Here is a 22,251-nt window from a genome sequence, read left to right on the forward strand (position 1 = left end):
ACAGGCAGCTGAAGCATCACATGGATGCTTCTGTTGGTTAAATTTATCCCAAGCTTAGGGGGAGATTCCTGTGTTGCATCTGACATTATTGGTCTGCGTGGGTGGTGCTGACCTCCAGGAACTTGAGGCAGGGAGCAGTAGTATAAATTCCAAATTGTCCCCCACTAGTTTGTGAATTCCTCCAGGGTAGGTGGTCCTCATGTTCCTCCACTCAGCAGTTGGCCCATACCACAGCTATGTTCACTAAGGGATTGTCGAATGAATGTGTGATTGAATTAATGATTCAATGACATGGGCCACAGGGATGAGGATCTGTGGAAAGAGCCTGGGGATGGGTCGCCCAGCAACTAACTGTGACCATGATTGTTCATCCATTCATTGTTGGAGCCTCAGTTCTCTCATCTGGAAAATGGGCATACAAATACCTGGTTTGCTTTGCTTTGTGGACCCACTGAGACAGAGTAGACAGAGTAATCCAGGTGCTCCAACTCCACAGACCCACAAGAGTGTTCACATGCTCAGCATTTTCTCTTAGCATTGTATAGGCACAGCCTGCCTAGGAGGGAGAGTGACCTAAGGCCAGGCAGTTGGGTACCCACTATCCATGTGGCCTTTAATACCTATGGCACCTAAGCTGGCTTTTCCCTTACAGTCAGGCATGGGGGAAGATATAGTCACCTTGGGTTGACCTTGGACCATTGGACCTAGGTACTCACCATCTGTGTAGCTGTGGGACTCAGACAAGCTGCCTTAGTTCTTGGAACTTCTGTTTCCTCATCCACAAGGTGTGGTAGTCATATGTCATGCAGTCATATGCATATGTCATGCAGTCATATAGATTCACACAGTAATAATAAAGTCTGTTTCATTCTCTATCCTTCTTATCTCCCCAACCCCTTCCATTCAAATGTCACTCCTTCCAAGGACTTGCCTGACCATCCGACCTCACTTCCCAGGCCCTGCAAACATCTCCTTGGTATTTCCTTCCCTGCACTATGATCTGAATCTTCCTGTGGGTTGTGGTTTTTGTTCATGGTCTGTTTCCCTCTAGAGCACATGCTCCTTGGCCCAGGAAGGTGCCTGTGTGGCGAAGTGTCAGGAGTTCATGAGCAGCCACCGTCTCACACGCTGCCTCTCATGATTACACACACCAAGCAGCCTTGTGCTCCCAAACAAGTCTTTGCACTGCCCTCATCATCAGGAGCATCCATGCTCCTGGGTGAGTCACCTGTTACCATGCAACACAGTAGCCCTGCAGGGAAGTTCTTGACTTATTCTTTTCCCTCTCAAGTTTTGATCATTTTAAGCTATGAAGGAAACGGAGCAATAGACAGATTAATAGGGAACTTACGTGATAATTTAGGCACTATATGCCTAAACACAGGAGGCACACACTCCTCCAAGAGGCCCAGGGAAGGTCAGGATGGTGGATGGGGTCTTTGGGTTCCTGGGGCACAGGCAGTGGTGCTGGCTTCAGAAGCTTGGGGGAGGAGCAGAGGGAGCCAGGGTTGTCCTGTGGTCCGATAACTTCCACAGCACAGGCACTTGTGACCACCTCGGACTGGGCAGGTGTCAGAGCCCCATCTTCTTTCTGCAGAAGAAACTCTTCCAGGCAGAAAGGGAATGAGTGTCAAACAGGAAGTCCTACCTGCATCTGCCATTTTTCCTAGTATGGATGGATGTAAATCTCAGTTACAAAGGGCATCTTTTCAGCAGCTTCTCGGTATTTCACCTTGAAATATGCCAAAGACATGCTTCAGGGTGGCATGTTTCTGGCCCCATGCCCCCAAAATAAAAAAATAAGCATTGATTATCTTACTCCTGCTTTGGATCAGAATCTGAGGTGTGGTTTGGCCAGCTACCCAGGCCCCAGGTCTCTGTGGCCAGGGCTGCAGTCTCTTTTGAAGGCTAGGTTGGGAACTCCACTTCCAAGCTCCCTCCTGTGGCTGTGGACAGACCAGCCTCTTCTGGGGCTGCCTCAGCACATGGTAAGTGGCTTCCCTGAGGATGAAAGTAAAGCCAGAATGTTTTTACCATGTCAAAGACAAGGTTGGACACTGAGCTGGGGGCTCAGTGGTCAGGCCTAAGGAGGGGTACTCTGCTTCTTTCCCTCAGCCTGTAAGGACAGAACTGGTCACCAGAGGGCACACTGACCCTTCTGTACAGCTTGCAGCAGCTAGACCCAGGATCTGGGAAGTGAGGGCTCCCTTAGGGAGATAGATAGGCTTCCTGCTAGACCACTGCAGCCTGTATTCCTCTCACTTCTATGTCACCAGACAGAACCCAGCCATGAAAATGAGAAAACCTGGATCGACAAAGCAGGCGGAGGCTCAGAGAGCAGGGAATACAGCCGAGCAGGATGCTGGCCTCCAGTCTCAGGGTCTGGTGGTAGGAAACAAGCCCTCCCACCTTTGGAGCCCTCTCTGCCTGTGCCTGGGCTCTGGAGTCCCATGGAGAAGTGATCACAGTGGCAGAGGGGAGGGCCTGGCAGTTTACCAGCACAGCCTCTAGCAGAACACATCTTCTCTCTGTGGTCCTCCAGAGTCGGGGGCTGAGCATCTGAGCGTGGGGTCCCTTCCCACATACCATCAATGAGGTTCACCTGACACTCTCTCATCAACATCTAGTACAGGAAATGTCCCCACATTGTGTCCTTCCTTCTGCTCACTCCCAAGAGAAATCCAAGAAAGAGCCTGAGGTTTAGGTGCTGGCCCCCAGTGCCACCTGCACCAGAGGGTCCCCTACCATTATGGCCTCTCTAGATGCACAAGCTCTTACACAAGGTGACCAAGCCCATGACCCTGTCCAAAGCTGACACCTGCCCAGCTTCCCACACAGCCCCCAGGGGGCAAAAATCCTCCTTCCAGCCCTGTTGCACCTGCCTGAATTCCTGTAGCATTGCCCAAGTGGGTGTAGGAATTCCCAGAGTATGTGTAGAAAGTAAGGGTGAGGAATCAGTAAGCTTCACAGAAAAGACAAATGCCTTAACAATAGCAAGGCTCCCAAAGTGTGGGCTTTTTTTTCTGGACACTAATTCCAGACTCATGTTCCAGGAAGGATCTTTCCATAGCTGTTTGGTCAGGACACCTGACCTGAGTCCCTCCCCACACTCTGGGAGACACTGCATTGACTCTGTGACCCTAGGGTGCAGGTTTGCAGATCTGAGCATGTGCACACATCTAGGGACTGACCCAGCTTTGCAGGGACTATGGGATAGAGGAAGAAGGGCTGTCTCTCATGCTGGTCCAGCAGTGAGAGCTCCTGTCAACAGCAAGCACCTGGCCTCCTCAGCGTATTGTGTGATCTCCACAGGCCTGTTGCCCCCATCTCACCCCATTCCTGGCAGGACACTTTCATTTTCCACCCCACTGGTAAACTCCACCTTCTGAAGCCCCTGAAAACTAAATACAAAACCAGCACTCCAGGTACCACTCCAAACCTGCTAGAATGCTAAATTTCAAAAAGTAAAATAACAGGTGTTGATGAGGATGTGGAGAAGTTAGAACCCTCTTGTATGACTGGTGAGGTTATGAAATGTGGAAGGGCAACTTCTCACGAAAGTTAAGCACAGAATCACACAGGACACACAATTCCAGTCTCCGGCACCTGCCAGAAAGGACTGCAACTAGTGCTCAACAACACTTAATGTCGACAACCTCATTGCCCACAATGGCCATACAGTGGGAGCGCCCCAGGGCCATCAGTGGGTGAATGATACAACTGTGGTCCAGCCACAGGGTGAATGCTATTCAGCCCCAAAGGGAATAAAGTTTGACACATGCTTCAACATGGATGAACTCTGAAAACAGTATGATCAGCAAAAACAGGCATCTAGTGCAGGACTCCAACTAGAAAAGAGTCCAGAAAAGACAAATCCATAGAAACAGGAAATAGAGTTGTGGTTACCCAGCTCGAGGGAAGGAAGAACAGGGGTGACTGCTTGGTGCTACGAAATGTGTCAAGAGTTAGGTGAAATTTCAAGTTGTACAACATTGTGAATGCAAAAAGCACCACTGAATTTTTCACTTTGAGCTTAAATTTATATTGTGTGAATTTTTTAATATTTTTATAGTTGTAGTTTAACACAATACCTTTATTTTGTTTATTTATTTTTTGTGGTGCTGAGGATCAAACCCAGGGCCCTACATACGCTAAGCGGGCACTCTACGGCTGAGCCACAACCCCAGCCCCTGTAATGTGAATACTATCTCAATAAAATAAAAAATAAGCCATGCAGGCCATATGTGCCCTGCACTCAGCCATCTAGCTGTGCCTGAGTGCTAGTACCCAGCTGTCCCTAGAACTCGAGCCCCACCATCCTCAGCCAGATCAGGACTCTCTGGGCTGTGGCTAAGAGCCCTACTCTCCCTCCACCTGCATCCCCCTTCTGCTGCGTGTCCACGACGACTCCTCTCTACCTGATCTGCCCTCACCAGCTGCAGACGAGCTCCACCTCCTGACACTGTTCCCTGCAGAGGGGACCCTGATGGCTCACCTCTGCCCACACTGTGGCTTCAGTCATTTAGCAGCAACCTCTGAACCTTTGCACCTCACCGAGCCATTGGCAGAAGCCCTGATGACCCCCTCCCTACCTTCCTCCTCCTTCACCAACCTTGAACAAACCCCCACCCATCAGGCATTCCTGCCCTTGGCCTGATGCTGGGGGTTCACCTCCCATCTAAGTCTGACCTTGCTTTGGGGGAAACTTTCCTGGATCTTCAGCCCCCACCTCAGCCCCTTGGCCCTTAAACATGTTCAGTCTCTCACCAGTCAGGCCAAGGGTCAATTCACCCTGACCCTGACTTTCTTCACTCTGCCTCTCTCTGACCTCCTGGTCAGTTGTCTAGGAAGAGAAGTTTGCAGGTATCTCACCCTGCATGGGCAGTGGGCTCCACCGCCTTCAGGAGCAGATCCAGCACTATCCTCTGAGTCAAGGCCCTCCTCACTTGCCAACCCACTCTTGCCAGTTTTAAGGATGTACCGCAGCAGTGCAGCATAACCCATGGAATTATCCTCACCCACCCGTAGGCTTTGATAGTGGCATAAGATGCAGACCTTGGCTGGGTGCAGAGTTGTCCCTCATGGTCAGTCTCTTGGACCCCAGCCCCTCCACATGTGCTCAGTCTACTGTCCTCCTACTGCAAGAGGTGACTGTATGCAGCCAGAGGTCCTCCTGGCATGTGACCTGGCTCTCAGAAACCAGTTTCCCACCCTCTTTTCTTTCCTGCTCAGAAAAATGGAGAGAGTTCCCATAGTTCAGCAAATCCAGCTGTCTCCACCTAGGATGAGACTGGGTATTGAATCCAAGGTCACAAGTGAGGGGGACATTTGGGGAGATGCTGAGAAATTTAGCCAGCCACCACCCACCTAAAATGCAGAGGAGCCAGGAAGATGGTTTGGGACTGCCCTGCAGTTGCTACAGGACTCTGGGTCCCAGGTATCCCTGTCCAACCTGTGGGCTACAGCTGTGCTGAGACCTCCCAAGCCCCAACAAAGAAACCCAGAGAAAATGGACTGCAGCAGTTCTGATCAGGTGAGACTCAACCTCTCCTTGATTGGAGGGGCTGAAGGCCCACGTCCTCTTGCACACACTTGCTACCCAGACCTCAGCCGAGTCCTGGGGAACTGAATACGTGTAGTAGAGAGGCTGAGGCTGTGGAAACCCTAGGAGCCCTAATTTTGAGCACCTCTCTCTCTCCCTTGTCTCCAGTAGTGTGCCCAAGCCTTTCCTGTCATTCTCTGGCTGACCAATGATTTCTGTTCCTTAATGTCTTATTTTCTTTTGTTTTCCCTGGTGCTGGGTATTGAACCCAGGCCTCATGGTAGAGCATGCTGGGCAGTGCTCTACTACTAAACTACACCTTAACCCCTTAAAGTTCTAGTTTTTGTTGTTTGTTTGTTTGTGCTGGGGATTTAATACCGGTCACTTTACCACTGATCAACATCCTTAGTCTTGTCTCTCTCTCTCTGTATGTGTGTGTGTGTGTGTGTGTGTGTGTGTGTGTGTGTGTGTGTGTGTGTGTGTGTATTTTGTTTTTTGTTTTTGTTTTGTTTTATTTTTGAGACAGGGTCTTGCTAAGTAACCAAGGGTGGCCTCAAATTCATTATCCTAATAACTCTGGACCAAGTCTCTGGGATCATAGGCACGTGCCACAGCAGCCGACCTTTACGTTATTTTTAAGGCTCCTATCTATGGTTCAAATGCCAGTCTTGTGTGAGAACTCAAGCTGGCATTGCAGTGGGCAACAGGGGTTGGTACAATGTCTACCCCTTAGCCCATCCAGAGTCAAAGAGAGGTTGAGTCTCACCTGATTGGAACTGCTGCAGTCCATTTTCTCTGGGTTTCATGACTGTTGACTCTTCCTCCTTGAGATCCAAAGATACTCCCACTCCCAGGGATTCATCATCTGCAGACCCTACTCAGAGACTCTGAGAATCCAGAGGCCCACCTCCCCACAAGTCCATTTCAATTCCTGCACCATCTCCTTGGGAGGGAGAAGAGGAAGGGGCAGGGGCCAGGAGAGAGGGGAGTGAATGCCTTTAGTCCTGGTGCAGGAGGCAGGATCCAGTTCTACCACCTGCCAGAGCTGAGCCAAGTCCTGGCCTCTCAGAGCCTCAGTTTCCTTGGCAGGCCCTCTTGACAAGGTTCATGATTTGCACAAGGAGCTGGGTAGGGAGCCCAGCATACTAACAATTTTAGCAGAAATTGTCATTATCCAGTGTGTCCTCACTGTGTCCCTGTGGTACAAGGGGAAGACAGCAGGCCTGACTGCAGACCCTGGGAAAAGGGGGCAGGAGGGAGGGGCAGTGTCCTCAGTGACCTGGTCCAGCGTCTTTCTCCAGCCTGAAGCTCCAGTAGGAGCTGCTCCTGGGCTGCCCACTGGGGCCAACTTAGGCACAGCGGATGTCAGCTAGTCCCTGAGACAGAAGTGTTAGACCAGTGGAGACCTAAGGGTTAAGCCAGGCCTGGGCACGAGGGTTAGCCCAGAGAGACTAAGGGTTAAGCCCATGGGGGCAGGCTGGGGGCAGGCCAGGGGCAGTGGCGGCGCGGCTGCCCAGACTTCCCGGACGCGCCTGGCGCCGCAGCCGCCAGCCTCCGGGGACGCAGCCGGCGGCTGGGGACAGCTCCACCAGCCAGTGCCCCCTCCAGCGCCCCCTCCCGTCTCCGCCCCCGCTTCTCTCTGGGCCCACAACCATCGTGACTGACAGGGACTGTCACACAGCGAGGCGCCCACCATCCATGCTTCTTGGCCAAGATTGAGAGGTCCTGCAGGACTATCTGACCCATGTCCAGCCAGGGGGCTAACCTGCCTGCCAGAGGGAGGCTGCTGGCTGACCACAGTGGAGGGAAGTCCTGGGTCTGCTCAGCCCTCCCAGACCCCAGAACCTTGCCCACCATAAGCAGTCGGGGTGAGCTTGCTCTCTGGCACCTGCGCCTCCCAGCTTCCACCCACCCAGCCACACACATCCCACCCAGGCCTGGGACCTTGGAGTGGGTGAGCAGGCCAGAACCCCAAATCCCACCGGCAGCAATGCAGGTTCCCTCACCAAACACCTGGAAGTGACCAATGGCAAGTGTTACTTTGTTTATTTTTCTTAGTTGTAGATGGACACAATACCTTTTATTTTGTTTATTTTTGTGTGGTGCTGAGAATGGAACCTACTGCCTCCTACCTGCTAAGCAAGTGCTCTACTACTGAGCCCCAGCTCCAGCCCCAGCGGGCAAGTGCTACTTTGAAGTGTGGGTGTGCAGTAGCTGGTAAGATGGGCATTGTTAAAAACAGTGGATTAGCAGGGTTGAGGACGGAGGATCTCAAGTTCAAGGCCAGCCTGGGCAACTTAGCAAGATCCTGTCTCAAAATTTAAAAATGACAAGGGCTGGGGGTGTGGCTCAGTGAGTTCAGTTCACAGTACTGCAAATTAAAAAAAAAAAGGAAACCAAACAGAAACACATGGATTCAAAGAGAATCTGATTGCTGTGGCAATTTTCAGAGGAAAGCATCCCCACTTTTTCTGTTTGGATGCTGGAGTTACACATCTGCCCCTCCATACTCCCACCTGTAGGGCCCTCAGCCCTAGTCAGGACGTGGGGGATGGCTATGTCCTGGTTTTGCCCTATCTGGACAGGGAGACCTGGTCTGCCTTCCCTGCCTCCTCACTCCCATCTGGCGTGGCCAGCCACCCTGACGGGGCTCTTTCCTCCCCAACTGCCAGTCTCCACTTATGGAGAGGCAGGATTCCCCTTCCCCCACCCTCTGGAGAGGAAGACAGCAAGGCGACCACCTGCCCTGCTCCCTCATCTATCACCCTGAACTGTGCTTCACAATAAAATTACTCATCCTCGGTCAGTGATAAATGAAATCAGTCTAGAGGCGACCACACGGAGTGGGGGTGGGGACTCCCCATTCAGGGGCTCCAGACCTGGGTGAGGGAAACCCAGTCAGCTGTCTTTGTGTTAATGCACAGCCTGGCCAGGGCCAAGTCAGTGGACTGTGCATGCCTGGAATGCTCCCGGGGTAAGGGATTCTGTGTGTGTGAGCTGGGGCCGGGAGGAAGCCATCTGAGGTAGAGGGTGTGGTGTGGTAGCAGGGAGGTGGCCAGACAGGCCACAGGGGACAGGAGCAGAGGGACCAGAAAAATGGGGAAGGGCAGACCCAAGCAGGAACAGCCCTCTGAGAGCCCAGCCTGGGGCTGTGGAAAGCCTGGAGCCTCTGGACCTTCAGATATCCCGCAGACCTCAGCCCTGCCCACAGCCAGCCAGAAGGACCGTGCCCTTGGTTGGCTCTTCTCTTCTGGTTTCAGTTAAAGAACCATCAGCCAAGAATGCCAGAGTGCCATCCACTGGGGCTCCCGTCCAGTTAGAGGAAGACAGGATTTCTGTGGGAGTCAGAATACCACGGTTTGGATGTGTTCAGAAGCTCCAGGAACAGGATGCTTTCTGACTGGAGGATCCAGGAAGCTTCCTGGCAGAAATGGCATTCAAAACTGGCATCAAGGATGCAGAGGGTTAGAAAGAGGGACCCCAGGGCTGCTCTGTGTCTCAGGCCCTGATGAGTGGTCTTCAGTGCCAGGTGCAGGGTGGGGGCTTCCTGTTCTGCCACAGCAGGTGGAAGAAAGTCTATGCCCTAGAGGTAGAAAGTAGCCAGACTTGGCTGCTGCAGGGGCTGCAGCCTCCCAGCCCCTGCCCACAGAGCCCCTTCAATCTCTCCCTGGGGAATGTTCAGGAAGTCCCAGGCCTAACCAAAACACCATAGCAAAATTGGATTGGCAGGGCTATAGCTCAGTAGCAGAGCGCTTGCCTAGCATGTGTGAGCACTGGGTTCCATCCTTTGTACCACACAAAAATAAACAAATAAAATAAAGGCATTCTGTCCATCTGTACTACCAAAAAGAAAAAGTGGGTTGGCAGCTGTTGGGGCTGAGGGTGTGTTCAGCAGGTTGCAGAGGGCATGGGGTCAGCTATGTTGTGCAGCCCAGGCACTGTGAGAGGGCTAGCTCAGAGATGAGGTGTAGCATGTATGAGGCCCTGGGTTTGATCCTCAGCACCACATAAAGATAAATAAACAAAATAAACATGGAGGGAGGGATGGAAGGGAAGAGAGAGAGAGAGAGAGAGAGAGAGAGAGAGAGAGAGAGAGAGAGAACACCCTCACAGGTGTGCAAAGAAGCAAAAAACACAGCCCAGCAGGAAAAGAGGAAACCAGTCAACTGAAGGTGACCCAGAAATGATAGAGATGACCTGGGAGGAGACAAGTACATTGGGACATTCACTACAACTCTGTCCAGATGTTAAGAAAACAGAAAGCAGATGGAATGTGGTCAGACTTTTTGAAGCCTGAAGGATGGAACTGCCCAGCATGCAGGGCTGCAGGGGCCACCCCACTCCACCTATGACACCTGCACACACCCCAGACACTCAGTACATACTAATTTTGTCTCCTTTTATCCTCATTCCCATTTTACAGACTGAGGTTGGAAGAACTGACAGTCTCTCCAAGGCCACACAGCCAGGAAGTGGTGGGCAAACAGCCGTGGGCGCAAGGCCTACCCTCTAGGTTCCACATCCTCACAGAGATGAAGTAGGGCTGCAGCCCAGGAGGCACCTGGAGGGGCTTGGCAGGCAAGAGGCAGAGGTGGGTGCCAGGTCCCCATTCCTCCCACACCCCAGCTTTGCCTTAGCCTTGCACTCCCCAGCTTGGCTGGGAGCCTTGCAGGAGGGTGCGTGCTTCTGTGACAGTAACCACCTGGTCACCATCTGGGCTGTGGCCTTGGAGTTCAGCCCCCAGCCCACACACCTCAGCAGCTGTACTTGGAGGTGCAGACAAAAAGCCCAGGAGACCAGGCACAAAGCCCACAGAAGGCTCCCCGTACCCCCACCCAGACCCTAGCCAGCACCATCCCTTTCCTCAGGGTCTCCTCAAGCCCCTGGCTGTTCTGCAGGTGATGGAGCTCTGACTGCCTAAGGCACTGTGGCTCCCAGAGGGGACTTCCTCTCCTCTCTGGCCAGGGACTAGGCAGTCTGTGCCCCTTGGAGAGCACCCTGATAAGGACCCCACCCTCCCTGGGCCAGTGCTTTGCTGGCATGTGAGGTCTGGCTTCACTAACAGAGAGGATCTGAGGCTCAGAGCACAGCACTGCAGCTCCCATGCCTGTTGCAGCCTCCTGCTCCAGGGGTCACACTCCCAGAAGGGCTGGGTGGGGTAGTGCTGAGCCCCACCGGGAGTCTCCAAGAGAAGCAGCAGCTCAGGGCCAGCAGAGGAAGCGGGGGACCTCTGCCAGCTCCCACCAGGTCCTGACAGCATGAGCGATGGTGGTCCGAGCGATAAGAAACTAATAATTCATGTTTCCAGCTCCCGAAGCCGGCACCAAGGGAAGGCTGAGCCGAAGCCACCCCCACACTGGAGCAGCCGCAACCCTTTATTGCACAAATTATTAACGACCAGAGAATGAATGGCTGTAATCAGATCAGGGCTGCCAGCACTTTTCATTTCACTTATTTGTATAAATCCTAAAGTCAGGGTCTGCCCTGGGGCACAGAAAGCCAGCCTCCTGCTGGCCAGGTGCCCACCCAAGACAGAGCCAACCCTCCTCCTACCCCACCCCTGACTCCAGGGGGTGATGAGGACAGAGGGCTCCAGAGGGCTTAGGTGGGGGCCATGGGTTCATGGTCACCCATGGCAACTCCATTTGGCAGTGGGTCCCTGGGCCAGAGCCTGAGCTCTGCTGTGACTGTTCTGAACAGGGGCTCGCCCACGGCTGAGGGCCAGGCCTGATACCAGGCACAAGATCTGCATCCTCAGCACAGATGGTCCAGGCTGGCCCTCTCCAAGACTCCTGCCACAGCTGTGGCCCCGCCCGACAGAGTCCCTCTCTCTCCCACTTACACCAAATGGCATGCCTCTCAGGCAGGGCTCTCCTTGGCGGTCCTTTCCCTGTTGGGCCAGGCTGGAGTTGGGGACAAAGACTGTGAAGTTTCCTTACAGCACCTGGGAGTGAGCCTGCCAGCTCCTCTCAGGAGCCCACTTTCAATCTCATTGACCTCTCCTTATACTCCGGCACATAAATTCAGATTTGGAGATCTTATGTTCCATCATAAATTGGGCTGGCAGACTTCCGATCAACAAGATAAAGCTGTCTCCTGTGAGGTGGATGTTTTATTACTCTCTGCCTCAGTGCTGCATGTGGGGGCTGGGGTGGGAGTAGGAACTGCACTGTTCAGAAGGCTAGATGGTGCCCAGGGCCCTGAGTCCCTCCTGCCATCACAGGCTAGGTTCTAGGGAACTGGGCAGCCCCTGGACCTGGCCTGCAAATGCCCACACACCACTGGAGTGAGCAGCCATAGATGAGCCCTGCCTAGGTTCCCAAGGCCCTGTGTTGACCGTTCATGCATACGGGTGAAGTACGGCTGCAGATGTGTGCACCATTCCTTCCAGGTGGCTGTCATCAGGTCATGAGCCTCTGCATCTTGGCTCTGCACAGGGCCTCAACACATCCCCACCTGGGGCCACAGCTGGGGTCATGGCCATTCAGCAGCAGAGTCCTGGTCCCAGGGAACAGCACTCAGGGCTGCCCCACCTGCCCTCACACAGTGCAGGAGATGAGATGGTCCCAGGGGAGCCTGCCTAGTCAGGAATAGGAACTTACACATCCAGAGGGCCTCACCGGACATCCATGCACAAAGCCACAAGTGCACCTCAAAGGATGTCATTGTCAACCTGCCCCCCAGGGACTGGGGCTGGGTGGCAATGGGAGCCTGGAATCAGACTCGGTCTATACATCAGGAAGCCAGGACAGTGATCTGGTCCACCCAAGCTTCCTACCTCCAACAATCCCGACATGACAAAGACACCGGTGTTGATGAAGGGGCTGCTGGCCCTCCAGGTGGGGCCTCACGTGTCCATGCCCTCTTCCTTTTTTTAAATATTTATTTTTCAGTTTTCGGTGGACACAACATCTTCATTTTATTTTTATGTGGTGCTGAGGATCAAACCCAGCGCCCTGCGCATGCCAGGCGAGCGCATGACCGCTTGAGCCCCCTCCCCAGCCCCCATGCCCTCTTCTTGATGCAGCTGGTTCAGAGGTGTGACCTACTGAGCACAAGGTGACAGTATTATAGCATGAAGAAACACTGAAGGGACAGCCCCAGACAACTGGGCAGCCTCGGGCTGTGTGAGGGAGCATGCTCCACGTCAGGCACTCTGCATTGAACACCCACGTGTTGTCCCCGGGTACACACCTGTGTGCGCACCACTGCTCCCTGTCACTCACCTGAGTGTATGCTGCTGTTCTGTGTTCTGTTCCTGAACACTTACCACTGCTCCACCCCAAATGCCGTGTGCAGGTTGACTCAGGCCACACTGGGGCAAGGACATGAGACATTGGGGGGCATCTGGTACACCGGCCTGCACCTGGGCCACCATCAGTGTCAGGCTCTCAGCAGGTGGCCTTTAGCTTTTTCTTGTGTCCTTCTACCCAGGAGAAGGCCAAGGCTGTTACCAGGCAACTCTGACTAGTTTTCTCTATTTTGAGCTTCCATATCTGCTTCTCCTAGGCCTGAATCCTGCCCTGTGGGGCCCCAGACAGCAAAAATTCCCCACAAGCCCTCGCTGGTGGACAGAGAAGGCACTTCACAGGAGAAACATAGATAAGCATCAGGAGATCTCAGGCAGCCAGCACTTGGTCTGCAGGATCTCAGACCCTCTATGGTGTGACCACTGCCTGTCGCTGTGTGTTCGTGGGCACTCTGCCTCACCCTTGTGTCAGTGGCAGGGTCCTCAGAACAGCACCACATCCCACTTATGCACCCTTAGATCTAACCTTACCTTCCAGCTTGGGCAGTGCTTGCTGAAGACCAAGGATGTCTACCTAGGCTTCTTCAGCAGAAGACTTTCAGGTATCTCTCTCTGATGAAGAGGGTACCTGTGGCAGTACCCTTTTTTTTCAGTAATGAGGATTGAACCCAGAGGTACTTTACCAATGAGCTACATCCCCAACCCTTTTAATTTTTTTTTTAATTAGAGAGAGGGTCTTGTAAGTTGCTTACATTGCCGGCTATGTTGCTAAGGCTGGCCTGAAACGTGTGATCCTCCTGCCTCAGCCTCCCAGATCTGTAGTCCAACTCTTAATAAGCTTCTGGGGACAGGAAGGTATGTAGAGATTCCAGGGCAGGTGGTAGCAGAGGGGAGCAGTCAGCCAATGGTGCTGCCCAGGGACAAGGTAGCCATGTCAAGTTAGGAATGGCTCAGAGAGCCCAGAGCCCAGCAGGTACCAGATCAGGGTATGAGCTGGATCCACCCATGGCCACATTGGGTTGCTCCATGGGCAGTCCTTAAGACACTGGTACCTGCCATGTGCCAGGGTGTGTCAGGAAAGACACTACCCCAGCACTGAGAATCCACCCTGCAGCCTGAACAGCTGAGGGGGCTCTCAGATGAGTCAGAGCAGCAGCTGACCACCTGACCCCTTCTAGCCCTTTCCTTTTCCCTCCAGCACCATCCGTGATGATTCAGCACATCCCACCCAAGGTTTTCTTTGTGAAGGAACTGCCCAGATGTCCTCTTGTTTCCACCTGGCAGTCTGGCAGAGATCCCACCTGTACCCACTCCTCTCCCCACTTGGGGATGACCTCTGCCCCAAAGCTCTGCAGACAGCATAGCCTAGTGCCCCTATCAGGACTTCCTGGTGGGCTCTGGCCCTAGGGCTCACAGTGCCTGTGAATTGTACACAGAGTGAACTCTAACCAGCACTGCTGGCCTGGACCAATGAAGGCCCAGATTCCCAGAGTAAGGAACATGGGTCCCTGAGGCCTTCACACCGTATTTGTGCTGAGTGTCAGCTAAAGTGAATGGCAGGAGGCCAGGGCAGGCACACATAAGCACACGAACACCCCTCACGCAGCATTGACACACATGAGCACAAGGGGCTCCTCACTCCACCCCTGCTGACATACCCTTGGGACATGGAATGGGTGAGACTGCACTTAAGGCCTGTGTGCTACTTAGCTCTGGTGGCCCTGAGGGTGCACAACATTTCTACAATAATTTGAGCCATGAGGGAGAGAACTGCACCCTGCCCCCGCATCCACTCTGCAGGACAGCAGCTGCACCAATGCACCCCTGTGTATGCTCTAGTATCCAGACTGGGCCCAAGTGCGGCCATACTGTCTGCAGGGAGGAGAAGAATATAAACCACCCTCACATCTATCTCAGTGAGAGACAGATGAGATAGATTTGGGGGCCTCAGGGGCACTAGAGAACTCATTTCTTTCCCTTTGCTTGGCTCAGAGTTGATGGGAGCCCTGAGGGGTTTTTTCCTCTGTAAATGGTTTCTGCGCTCCAGATCCATTTACAGAGGAAAGTGTCTAGGGTGTGCAGGGGTTTGGTGCTCCCACCTCCCATAGCTGCTCTGCTGACTGTTTTACTTCAAGCTAAAGGCGGCTTTAGAAGGTGGGTTTTGAGACCACCTCTCATTTTCAGATGGGAAAGTAAGGTCCCAAGAAGGGCAGAGAAGACTGGGTCATGCAGCTGCTGCAGGAGGGTCTGAGGCTCTGCACACCTGCTTCAGCCTCCCCAACAGAGTCTACCTTTCGGTGGGACCACAGCACCAGGAAGACTGCCCTAAGATGGGGGCTGCTTCTGCCCCCATGTGGTCAGAAACAGGCATCTCTGTCCCTTCTGCAGAAGGTCCGAGTGTACAGATCCATTGGTGACAGAGGATTAGGCCCATGCTGCCAGGCCAGGAGGAGAGGCCTCTGTGATGCCTTGAGGGTGAAGTCAGGAGTGCTGAGCACCTGTGCATCACTGCGCCTGTGTCTGGACACTGCCTGTGTTGACACCCTTGAACATGACATATGACTGTCACTGCACAGGTAACGTCACTCCAGCAGTACAGGGCGCTGTGGGTGCCTGCTAGAATTCCTGCATGTGTGCATCTGGACAACAACTGCATGGCCACAGGAGTGGGGTGAGGCTGAGTTCAGGCCCTCTCTCTTTGTTCCTTTAAGTGGCAGAGACTAAGGTAGTGGACAGCCCCAAAACACCTTCCTGCATGCTGAGAGACAAGGCATGGCTTCTTTTCAGCTCATAGCTAGCTGCCCAGGTAAACCAGCAAGGCAGCTCTCCCTAGGTCTGGAAAGGCCACATTCCTGAAGTTTCTAGCTACTTTGCAGGAATGTCTGAGGGAGCCTCATCTGGCTAACCACTAACCCCTGACCTTCCAGGTTAACTCTTTCTAGACCAATAGTGCAACCAACTGGGTGTCACCTGTGCCTGACACCCTGCCTTGGCAGGTGAACATGTGGACCTGGGTCCATCTGTGCCTGTGTTTCAAGTCCCAGTCTCGGGATATCTGTGATCTGTATCTCTTAGCACACATCCTGTCTGTGTTGGTGCTTGTGGGAAGCATTTGAGGATTTGTGTGCTCCATGAACCTGTCCGATGCATTCAGGCTCAGCAGCTACTGTGCTGGCACACAAAAAGAAAAGGGCAAGATGGAGGCTAAACTTGGAGTTAATAGTAATAAGAATAATGCTGAGGGAACATGAAGAAACTTAATGAGATACTAAATTTAATCTTTGACTGACAAATTTACATAGTAAAGCGACTTTTTATCAATGTCAGCCAAACAAATTATGATCCTATGAAAAATGGTTCAGCTAGGTTTTTTCCCCTCTCCTCATTTTAACCTATACAATGAAAACAAATTTAAAATAATTTATTCAATGTATACATTATTTTGTACATTTAAAACTTTCTATTTCACACACATGACCAAACAAAAAATATCAATTACTTTAACACATCATCTCTCAGAATACATATTATCCTATAAGAACATGTAGAAAACATATAATATTATGTTCAAAGTGAAAATTAAAATTGAACAAAGGGGTTTTGAAAGCTATATCTTCTCCTCCAAAATATTCTCAAACTATGGAATTGTTTCTACTTTGCCTTCTCTTTGAGATCATAGTCTTCAAAATATAGCAGAGACCTTAGTCTTATTTACCAATGAGAAATACTTTGAGCAAAAGTAGTCTGGTGCCATTTTAATAGCTTTTTTCTGAAGTACTGCTCTAGCATTCTAAAACTTCTTATATGTGCCCATGTCAAATTTCAGTTACTATAAAAAAATACCTGCGACTGGGTGACATCAAGAAAAGAAGTTCATTTTTGGTTCATAGTGCTAGAAGTCCAAGGCCAAGAAATAACAACTGGTGATGGCTTTTTTTTCTGGCAGAATCCCAGGTGGATACGGGTACCATATGGAGAGGCAGCAAGCATTTATATGTGTGTGTCCTCTCTCTTCCTCCTCATCTGTAAAATGGGCTTAAGAAATCCAACCTCATAGAATTGTCTTGAAAATGAAATGTCACCAGGAGTACAGATTGCTAGGCAAAGTGTATGCACTGCATTGAGAATTGTATAAATGATATCTACAATTTTTATTTTTATAGTTAGTATTATCATTATTCCAGGAAGAAAAACAAAACAAAACAAAACAAAAAAAAAAAACCTCAGTAAATGCCAATATGTAGGCAAGCTCTGGGTAAAAAAACTACCTCAGTGATTTCATCTCAAAGGTTATTTGGAAGTGATCAGTTAGAAAGAAAAAAATCAAAATGATGGAAGCAAAGACAGAATATTAGCCTGTAAGGCAACTTCTGAAAGGTGGTATTGTTCAGTATACACACTGAACAGGCATACAAGGTAACCCTTCTTTTAATTTAGAGAATAAAAGACTTTTATAAGGAAATACGCTTTTAGCCTACATCATAAAACCGTAATATTAATTAAGCACTTAATGTTGTCAATGCCTTACATGAATATTTATATCTACATATCAGAGTATACACATCTATTTACTCATGTGTGAAACACGGCACAGAGAGGATATATGAGTTACTCAAAGTTACACATCTTCTAGCTGGTAAATACAGTATTCAAATTTCTGCAACCTGATCCTCAAACTGATCCCTTAGACTTCACTGTTACTTTTTTTAAACTGATGAATGGAGTTAGAATAAATAAATGCACAATCCTAGAATTATAAAAATGTTTAATAAGCAAAATATAAAAAGCAATAATAAATCAAAAAACTCACTTTGGAAAATAGCAGCTTATCACATCACTGACTTCTTAGAGAATTTTTTTTTAAATGTATATATTTCTAGTGTAGGTGGACACAAAACCTTTGTTTATGTGATCAAACCCAGGGCCTCACTCATGCTAGTCAAGCATTTCTACCACTGAGCCACAACGCCAGCCATACAGAATTTCTAAAAAAGAAAAACAACATATACAATTCAGAAAACATCCTGTGAGTTATAGATAAATAACTTATAAGTTTTTGTACCAGACTAAAATCCTTTTCATAGAGAGTAAGTCAGAAAAGTGGTATCATTTGTTTTGCCAAAATTTTTTTCACTTCCAATTAGCTTGGTCCATAAGTAGCAAAATAAGTTATTATCATTTTAAGAGCATGTTAGGACTATAGATTCTCATTTACCTAATTGCGGAGAAAATTATTTTAAAAAAAATTTTCCCCTCAGAAGCATTATAAGAGTAAACATTAAATATGCATAGAAGATACAGCTAAGATTTTTCCTGAAGTAAATAAGCAATTTTTAAAGAAATATAACTGAAGACAATTGAAGTCAGTATATTTAACTACTAGGATTCTATTGTTTATTTTACTCACATAAAAAGAGATTTGAAATATGACATTTTTCCTGTTTGCACACTGAAAGTCTGAAATTTATGATTTGTTACAGAAAGGTTTTGAGAGTGACAGAGGTATAGCTTGGTTAAAACCATAAAAATAAAAGAAATCTGAAAATTACTCAGGAAGATAAACTTATACTATGCTTCCTTGTCATAACTTAAATACATTTCTTAATCAGAAATAGGAAAAACCAAAGATTATATATATATTATGGAACCTCTTATATTTGGCACTTAGAGCATAATAAGAACCCTCAAAGCTGTAATTTCAAAGTTATCAAGAGGATACAAACACAAGAAAAATAAAGGCAACTAACTGCTAAGGTGAGAGCATTGACATTCGTACTGTTACTCTTTCAATTCCCATCCAAACTGCTTATAGGAATGACTGCATAGACTGTATCTTTTGCTGCAAAATACTTCTGCCAAATCTGTATAGAAAAAAAGAGGGTGAATTTGTTAAATAACTAATCTTTTCAACCTATGCCAAAAAAATTGATAACTTTCATTGCTCCCAATAATATACAATTTGATACCAATAAGGAAAAACACACTGTAGTGCTTTTATAACTAATATATAATTACAAAGAAGATTTAATGCCACATGGTCTTCTAAATAATTAAGATTTTACTCTTACTAACAAATTTTATCAGAGAAATTGATTTTATGATGTTTGAAATCACTATTTTCGAGATGTGCCTTGTGTGTGAGATCCTCTTTTTTTTTTTTTTTTTTTGGATCTTCTTTCTTTTCTTCCCAAACCCTCATCTCCCTGCCAAATGTGGGCCTGTTTCTGAATGACATAACATCAGTCATTCAGAGATCAGGGTCTGGCATCAGGAGGACATGGATGTAGATCCTCGCTCCAACAATTTGCTAGCTATGCTACATTGTGCAAATCATGAAAACTCCCAAAATAACATCATTAAAATTGCAATAATATCAACCTCACAGGATTGGTGTGAAGACTAGATGAACAAGTACAAATTTGTGCTTGGCACAAAGTAAGCACTCAAAGTAATGCTAGCCTGTATTAGTTATTCTTGCTGTGTTATAAGCAGCTTTTGAAATCCTGCTTCCTGAAAGTCTTTCATATAAGGAAGAGACAGAATATGCTGGGTGACTATGGTATATATCAGACAGAAGTCTTCCCTCTGCCTGGAATCAGAGAACAAAGACAGCACAGTAAAACCTTATCATGTAAATACCAAATTGTAAGGAATAAAAATTTATATAATAAAATTATAAAATTAGAAAATAGGGAAAAGAGAAATATGCCTATAGTCTTACTACCATAAAAGAAGCACTTTTTTCATTTTTGATAAATCTGTGTCTAGTATGTCTTAAGAATATTTTTCTGTTATAGTATAGATACAGTACATATGCAATACTGTGTCTTGCTTTTTAAAAATCTCTTAACATATCATAAACAGCCTCTGTATCCATATTTTTACTACTATTATTTTTATTGTCTTCTGTACTTTTTATGTAATTGACTCTCACTGAAAACCCATCTTCACTATCTCTGGCCCCCCAAGTCTTTCCTGTTCTCTGAATCTGAGCCTATACACTTTTTCTTTCACATATTCTCCCTTGATCACTTCAATCAGAAGAAATGAAATAAGGCAGAAGGATATAACAGACACATTCTAGGCTCAGCATGACATTATAGACAGCATAGAATTCAGAAAAGATGTCATAACCAAAGTGACCTCTGAGTGAGCAGGTCTTTAAAAATGGGTCAACCTACCTCAGAATTGCTCTGCTCTATCAACATTCTCACTTAAATATAAGGCCCCAGGATGACGGCTCACTGGTAGAATAATTATCTAGCATGTGGAAGGCCTTGGGTTTCATCTCTGGTACCACACACACACACACAAGTCCCAATTGAATATACTAATTAAAGTGTAGTCTAGCTAAAGAAAATATAGCACACAAAAGGACTCATTACCTCCTAGAACTTAAGCAAACCACTCAACTAATGCAGCCTAAAGTTCCTTTGTCTTTTTATAAAAAAAAAAGCATGTCAAAACATTGTCTTATTTTAAGGAAAGCATAGTCTGATAATTTTTAATTTAATTTATAATATCAGCAAAGTTTATGAATCAGCATTGAAATTTATGAGACTAATTCCAGCTTCATCAACTATAATGTGAGGATAGCAATACTGCCTTCAGAGAGTAGTCATGAGAATTTAATGAAATAAGTCATATGAAGAATTAGGCATAATACCTGACTACTCCTTTTATTATTATTTTCATAATTAGTACATATACCTAAAATAAAATTCATGAAATGCCAAAAATAGCTTCTTAAACTCTAATTAGAGAAGACTGAGGCATGAAAATGTAAGTGGCAATGAAAACCAAGGAACATATGGTGGCCAAATAGGCAGAATAGATGATGAGTACTTTGAAGAAAGGAGTTCAGGAAGCTTCTTGTGAAAGGTTCTGGAATAATGGAGAATTACAAATGCAAATAAAGGAAAGAAAAGAAAAGAAAAGAAAAGAAAGAAAGAAAGAAAGAAAGAAGAAAGAAAGGAAGAAAGCAATGAGAAGTTACTTAACATTTGCAAGCATGTTCCCAATATAATATTTATTTTTATTCTTTTAAGAACATAACTATAGCCCTCACTCTCTGCCAGACATTATTCTAATGCTTTAGCGAGCTTAATATGTTTAATTTTCAAGTAGCTTTCAAGAATGTACTGTAGTTATCTCCACTTTATAGTAGAGAATCTAAGGCTCAAAAAATTAATAGACATGTCCATGTTAGACAGCTAGTAGGGTAAAAATCTAGGATTTAAAACTGGCAGATTGGTTCTGGAGTCTCTGTTTGAACCAGTATACTATGATTCCCTATCAGGCAAGCAAAATTTAAGAGAACTCAGCTGGTGAGGATATGATATATAAAGGGAGAAAAATGGGAGCGGAAGACCTACTAGAAAGATAATGCAATAATCCAATATAGGGTATTGATGGTTTTATATTAGATGTAGGTAACAGGAATGAAAAAAATGAAATAGAAGTATATTAGTTAGGTAAGAGTAAGACCAAGAAAGACAAGTTTGCTAATGTTCATATAATTTATCTCGTTTTCCTCATATTTCTAGAAACTGTTTGCACTTTCCACTTTCAGATTGTTTCACAGAACATGTTTTCATGGAATATGCCAATTCATTTTCATTTGTTATTTGTTTTACTTCTCCTGAAGTTGGGTCTTACACCATCTAAATGTTGAAAGATTAAACTGAGAGTCTTAAAGAGAAAATAAAAAGCAATTAACACCTACAATAAAAAACCCTCCCCACAGCTTTATTCTGGCTCTAATTCTTGTAGGAAACAAAATATTTTTTTTCTTTTGCACATTGAAACAGATCTTCAATAAGCAGAGGAATAGTATATGAAAAGCTATATAAGGAACTGGAGTTCTGGCTCACTGGTAGAATGCTGGCTGTCATGTATGAGGTCCTGGTTTTGATGATCAGCACCAAGTATAAAATAATGATTAATATTTATTTTGGTGGTGCAGGGGACTGAACCCAGGGCCTTTTACATTGGAGGCAAGAACTCTACCAACTGAGCTATATCTCCAGCCCATGCTTGATCAATGTGATTCTGCAACCTGTATACTCAGAAAAATGAGAAAATATATCCCATCTGATAAAAATGTATGATATGTTAAGATCATTGTACTGTCATGTGTAACTAAGTAAAACAAATAAAAAAGTAAATTAATAATTAATTAAATAATTTAAAAAGAAAATCTGTATGCTCAGAGACATAGATTTCTCACCTAACAGAGTCTTTTATATATCTATTCTTTAGGAATATCTATTAGTTCTCCGTGTTAATGCTTCACAACATTACTATAATATCCTGAGGGTGTAAAGGCCCTTTCCTGGGGGCTGTTCTGTGAGTATCACTTATGAAGTTGGAAACAGACAATTCTGTGTTGGGACCATTCTTTGAGGGAAGACAAAAATGCTCATGACAGGTCACAAGATGGAGTCACGTCCTTCCATTA

At 47.4% G+C, this 22,251-nt stretch overlaps 1 long non-coding RNA gene across 1 annotated transcript; it reads left to right on the forward strand.

Annotated features, from left to right (window-relative positions):
* The first annotated feature begins 9,496 nt into the window (after window positions 1-9,496).
* On the forward strand, window positions 9,497-10,963 carry LOC144373679 (uncharacterized). Its single transcript, XR_013433268.1, has 2 exons — window positions 9,497-10,133; window positions 10,851-10,963. It is a non-coding gene; the product is annotated as an uncharacterized LOC144373679 (long non-coding RNA).
* Window positions 10,964-22,251: the final 11,288 nt, after the last annotated feature.

This window comes from Ictidomys tridecemlineatus, unplaced genomic scaffold (assembly GCF_052094955.1).
Source record: "Ictidomys tridecemlineatus isolate mIctTri1 unplaced genomic scaffold, mIctTri1.hap1 Scaffold_46, whole genome shotgun sequence".
NCBI classification, from domain to species: Eukaryota; Metazoa; Chordata; class Mammalia; order Rodentia; family Sciuridae; genus Ictidomys; species Ictidomys tridecemlineatus.